We start from the raw sequence: 6,294 nt of genomic DNA on the forward strand, positions 1-6,294 counted from the left end.
AAAAAAAAAAAAAAAAAAAAAAAAAGAAACAGAAGAAAACTAAATATCTGTAGAGTAAGTGGATAAGGAGAAGGTGGTGTGTAACACACTGGAATATCATTCAGACCCTAAGAAGCAGGGGCCCGGGATGTAGCTCAGTGACACTGCACCTGCCTGACAAGCAGCACGAGGTCCTGTTCGGTCCTGTTTGGTCCTGATTGCCATCTCCAGTGCCCAAACAAAAGAAGGAGGAGAGGGAGGGGAGCGGTGGGGGAGGGAGGAAATCCTGTCATTTGCTATTTCTTGAGGCCATTACGCTAAGTGAAACAAGTCTGTCAAAAAAGAGGAAAAATGCACACTTTTCCATACATGCAGCACCTAAAGCCAACAGACTCCTGAAACACAAAGCAGAATGGCAGTTGAAGAGGCGGAAGGGCTGGGGAGTTTCTTCATAATAAGGACAGACTGTGGGTTTGGAAAGGTGAAAGCGCTGGGGCTGGGTGGTGTTGACAATGACACAGCAAGGTGAAAGTGCCTGCTGTCAGGGAGCTGCACACGACAGGGGGGTCTCTGGGGCAGTGAGGGCCACCTCGAGACCTGGGGACTGAGGGGGAAGGAATCCTTGCTTAGTGCTGCCCCTCTGTCCCTCAAGGCAACACCCTACCCCGTACCAGCCAGAGGCTCGGCCCCCGTGGAGAACCCCCCTTGCATACTGTGTGGGGCGTGTTCCGAGCCACTCAGCCAGGCAGCCAGGTATGAAGAAAGATGCATTCACCATCCACAGGGTCTGGTGGGCACAGGACACACTGCCTCACACAGCAACAGAACCACCCTAAGGGTGGCAGCCAGGGCTGGAGTCACCAACTGACCGGGTTTGCAATAACCCTCAGAGCTCTCTTCTGCAAAGGTGAAGGGACCAGAGGTGACACCTGGAAACGTGACCACCTGCTAGCACAGAAGGGGACCCACCAGAACTTGACGACTGACACCTTGGCCCATGCTTCCTGCCTCCAGGATGTGAGAACTTAAATTCAACAAAAAAACAAATAAACTAAGACGGTGTGTTCTGTTGTGTATATTCTATACACACGTATACACACACACACACACACACACACAGACACACACGAGCTCCCTGGACACCATCCCAGGATCCTAAATTCTGAAATCTGCATGTTGAGCATGTGATTGAGGTTATTTTTAGAAGGGTGACAAGAAATTTGGACAACAAGAGCATAAAGGTTACTCACAATGTGAGAAACCTCATAGATGGAACAAGGGCGCCTGAGACAACTTCCTGTGCCCTGCAGGGCACGTGTTTTCCATTGGGTTCCTTACTGTGGGTGGACCTCTGGGGGTAAAGTGCTATGTGCAGCTTTGGGGACAGACAATCTGGCTCTGATCATGGGGACGCTCAGGAAGGAGTGTGGAGCTGAGGGTCTCAGGGGTCCTGGTACCTTCCGGCAGCTCAGCCGCTCATTTTCTCCTCTCTGGAGGGGGTGGGGTAGCCCAGCCCACCAGATGTGGAGGAGATGATGAGATCAAAGGCATGCATGAGCTTTTCATGTTTTTAATCTAGTACAGCATTGAGTGTTGACTTCACCAGTGAGTGCTTGAACTGAGCTTTGCATCAAGGGCCAGGACAGGAGTTCTCAGGCCAGAGACACATTAACATCTCCCATCCGAAGAGGTCCGTGTTGGCCTTGTCCCTTGCAAAACTCTGTCCTGCAGTCAGTCAAGGAGCAGCAGCAGTCTTTCCTCTGGCAGCACCCTGCTCTGAGCTCTGAATCCTGACGGGTAGGACCAGAAAGGCTTCCTGGAAAAGTGTGAGCTGGACCTCTGATAGACACATGGGATGGAGGGATCTTCATGGCCTAGGTAACAGACACTCAGGATAGGAAGTCCAGAGGTAAAAAGGGATGGCTGACCCCTTTCTCATTGCCCCTTCCCCTGTTCTCTTGAGAGCACTAACTTCTGCTAGCTCTCGTCTGTACTCCCAGGCACACGGTGGGTGTGAGTGTGTACACGTGTGCAGGTGTTTCTGTGTTTGTGTCTGTGTCTCGTGTAAACCCAGGACTGAGCCCAGGGAGTGCTGAACTATCCCTCCAACCTTTTTCATTTTGAGTCGGGGTCTCGCTGTGTTGCCCAAGCTGGCCTTGAATCTGGGATCCTCTTGGCTCTGTCTCCGAACTAACTGGGCTTCACAGAGTGCACCACCCAGCCCAGCTACCACAGGTGACTTTTACAGTGGCTGGTATGGTTTGAACATGCATGCAAAAGCCCAGGTGCTGGAAATGTAACCCCAGGCTCTCACACGAGTGACACTGGAGGTGGGCCCTCTGGGACATCGTGAGGTAGGGCCCCAAGATGGCTAAGTGGCTTTATGAGACGAGGAAGAGAAAACGGCGCGATGGTGCATACCCGTGATCCCAGCCACTGCGGAGGGAGCTACTGAAGCAGGAGACGAAAAGTTTTAGGCCAGTGTTGGCAACTTGTGAGAATCTATCTCAAAACGAAAAGAGCTTGGGCCCTGGGTTTAGCTGAAGAGACTAAGAGGTGGGGAGGAAAGGGGCAGGAGGAGGAGGGCGGGAAGGGAGAGACTTGAGCCGACCTGTTTGCACTGTCTTGCCGCTCACCACGTTACCATCACAAAGGCTCTCACCCAGTCCCGCCACCGCCCTACTGAGCCTGTCACTACCACAAACTGAGTAGAATCTTTATAAATCACTAGTTTGTGGCTTTCTTTACAGAAACAGCAAGGGACAGAGATATTTTCCATAAAGGGTCTGGTCTGGTTAGTCAGGGAACACAAGAAGGAGGGAATGGGCGCCATTCCTGTCCTGTGAGCCTCCCTGAGCACAGAAAGTCCCCTCCGCAGGTGTAGCACCAGGGATAAAAATTCTATCTAGGAAAAAAACAGAAGGTGAATTTTCACAATGGAGCTTTCTTTCTTTGCTTTAAAAAAGTTTGTTATTTGTTCCTGTTACAGTAAATTCTGAACAGCTTGACTTTTTTGGATTAAACTTTTGGTTTTGAGATCATTGTAGATTCCCACATAGTTGTAAGAAATAACACCAAGAGGTCCCTGTGCTGGGCTTGATGTTAATCCTGTGGTAAGTGCCCCCTGCAGCAGGTGCCCCAGCCTGGCTAAAGCTGCATCTGGGTGGAGGGGGTGGGTGCGGTGAGGGGAAGGAGGAACAGAGTATTTTTGATATTCTCGTGGTTTCTGGGAAATCAAAATTGGCGTGTGGCCCTGGCACCGTCCCAGAGGGCTGATTCTTTGCAGTGACAGCCACTCCTCCTCAGAGGCACCACCCTCCTTGGATAGGGACCAGGCTTTCTCTCAGGAGCCCCAACCGTGGCCTCTGTGAGTCCAGAGGCCAAGTCAGATGGTGAGAGGACACTGGGCCCACCCAACCCTGACCCTGTCTTCCTGTCCAGGCTCATGGGTCCTGGCGAGTCCTGCTCCTCAGGCTTCTGGAGCCTGGGAGTGTTACTGGATCAGCAGCAAAACGTGGCTCTTTGCAAAGGGCTTCACAAACAATTGCAGATTCTCGGGTCTGTAGGTACCACAGTCCTTCCACCTTCTGCCTTATCTTGCCTGGCAGGAAGGGCTGTCCTGCCTGGTGTGAGGCAGGTGGCTGGAAAGGGCTCCATCTTCCTGCACCTAGGCACAGCTGACAGGGGTGGTGTGGACTGAAGATGTGAACTATCAGCTTGAATCTCTCTAGAGTTGTTCATGAGGCCGCCATGTTTCCTCCCTGTGGACAGCTCTGGCCTAAGCAGTCACTTCTGGGACTAATGTCATTTGTATTAATGTGGCTTGATATTAAAAAAGTATGATGAATGTTTAATTTAAAAATTGATTACATACTAGACCCATGGCCATTAATCTTCCTCAGAATATCCACCTGACTTTGAACTCACTTATCCCAGTGTTGTTGCCACTGTCTGAAGCAGTCTGGAAGCCCTCTTTCATGTCTTCAGTTGTGGCTGCTAGATGTTCTGAATTCATTCAACATATTTCTCTTTCGTGGTCATTTTGACTTTGGGAAAGAGCCAGAAGTTGCACGGTGCCAGATCCAGTGAGTAAGGTGGATGAGGACTCACTGCAATGGGTTTGTCGTTTGTTTGTGTGGGTTTTTTTTTTTTTCAGTTTTTTTGAGACAGGATCTCACTATATACCCAGGCTGACCTCAAACTTGATGTGATCCTCCTGCCTCAGCCTCCCAAGTGTTAGGATTACAGGAGGGCAACATCACACCTGGCTGCAATGTTTTGGTGAGAGAAACTGCTATAAACATTTCAAAAGTAGATTATCAACAAATACAGTGAATGTTTAAATTAATAAATATATTATAGTAAGCACATTACTATTAATCCCCCTCAAAATAGTTCCCCTTGCTTTGAACACTTCTTATCCCACCAGTCTTGCGAATGTATCTTTGGCTATAATAAGTTTTAAAGGAATAAATATTCACCGTATATTCCAGTCACCCTTTTGCACAATAATACTGGCATTAAACGTGGTGTGTTTGCTACATATATTGCCGGATTTCATCATCTATGTGATACTTAAAGTACACAACAGGGAGAAAGAATAGAACCCAACCAGTAATAAACACCCTGTCAGGACTCTGATGCTGGGAAATGGAAAGCTGTGCACGCTTGTGAGGTTCAACGCACGAGTTCCTATGCTGGTAACAGCTACCATCTCCTCAGTGATCTGGGCAGAATATTAATGTTTGATGAAAGCTATCTTGTGTAACCCTCACATAGCCTGTGATGCATGCTGTTATCATCTGGGTTTTACTGTTGGACAGCAGGATGCATTGTTCAAGGTCTGCACAGCTGGAGGGTGAGGCTGACTTTGGACCCGTTATCTGTCTAGAGCTGGAGCCGGAGCTCGACTCTGTATCTGTTTGTACTGTGCATAGCTATCAGTCTTTAGACTCCCTCAGAATACTGTGAGGTTTTTAAATTTAAAAAAAGGAAAGGAAAACAAAAACAACCCATAGCGCCACAAAGCCAGCATTTCTGCCACGGCACCATCACTGGTAAGGCAGCTATTTCGAAGGTGGTACTTACGCCCTAGAACAATCCCTCCCTGGGACAGAAGACAGAAGAAACAAGGCGGTGGCACCTCCGAGGTTAGGCACAACAAGACTGGCTTCTCGGTGCTTTCCTTTGCTCTCCCTTGGTGCCCACGTGGAGTGAGGCAGCTCCGAAGTCCGCGTGGCAGCAACGGCGGCACATCCACGGAAGAGGTCTGTCCCTGTGCAGCCCAAGGGGACTGAGGACTGGCTGAGCGAGCCAGATCCTGAGCCACTGGGGGATCTGCACTCGGGTCCTAATAACAAATGTTTGTTATTTTCAATCATGAGTTTCAGGGTAATTTGTTGCGCAGCAGTAAAACGAATCCATCAACTTATTAAAATAAAACAAATTTGGGATGTATTTGTGCTACTTAGTAATAAGAAAGTATGTTTAAAATATAGGAAAGTTAAAGTTCAAGTACACACACACACACACACACAAATTTGTTGTTTGTGTTTTTAAGACAGGATTTCGCCTTGTAATTCAGACTGCCTTCAAACTCACTGTAACCAGCTTCAAGTGTCTATTTTAAGATACATTGGCCTGAAAGTTATGCAAATTGTTCCATAACTTGCATAAGAACATTGAAAAGCAGGAAGAATGTTGCTAACTGTAATAACCACATTTCCTAGTTTCCCAATATCATGGTTTGGTAACTGGGGTCTGGTGACCTTAGAGAGATGCCTCTCCCTGGGCTGCTATATCTGGACATAAAGAATGACTCGCTTGGGAGGTGACTTTCAGATGCAAACCAGCTAATCCAAGCACAGACCCCAAACACCTCCTTGGTTTGTTCTCCCACCTGGGAGGCCGTGAACCTGCCCTTCACCTCAGAGCCTGCTGAAATTAGCTCAAGGAGCCAATCCTGACCTACTCACGTGCATCCTCTGGTTTCTCCCATGAAACAACAAGGGCTCTCATCCACATCTATTTTCTCTGCTTTCTGACACCCTCTGATCCTCTCTCCAACACAGCCTACACTATGCCATGTGAGTCCCCTTCTTTTAGGATCCTGGGTGGAACCAACTGTCTCACCCCTGGCTACTGTCTGCTCTGTGGGCCTTGCTGTGCCTGAATACTACCAAAGACTACATTAGAAGACAGCAAGGAGGGCTGGCGATTTAGCTCAGTGGTGCCTCCACTTGCCTCGCAAGCGCAAGGTCCCGAGTTCAACCCTCAGTACCAAAAAAAAAAAAAAAAAAAAAAAAAAAAAAAGAA

At 48.6% G+C, this 6,294-nt stretch overlaps 1 long non-coding RNA gene across 2 annotated transcripts in view; it reads right to left on the reverse strand.

The window, feature by feature from the left end:
- LOC104857384 overlaps positions 1–6,294 on the reverse strand; it is a 40,855-nt gene that overhangs the window by 2,449 nt on the left and 32,112 nt on the right. The window contains exon 3 of one of the 2 annotated variants that reach the window (XR_778839.2): positions 5,068–5,329. The exons of the other annotated variant lie outside the window; for it this stretch is intronic. This is a non-coding gene — a long non-coding RNA (uncharacterized LOC104857384). The remainder of the gene's footprint in view (positions 1–5,067; positions 5,330–6,294) is intronic. 2 annotated transcript variants of the gene reach the window in all.

This window comes from Fukomys damarensis, unplaced genomic scaffold, assembly GCF_012274545.1.
Source record: "Fukomys damarensis isolate Sample0158 unplaced genomic scaffold, DMR_v1.0_HiC HiC_scaffold_37, whole genome shotgun sequence".
Lineage (NCBI taxonomy): Eukaryota > Metazoa > Chordata > Mammalia > Rodentia > Bathyergidae > Fukomys > Fukomys damarensis.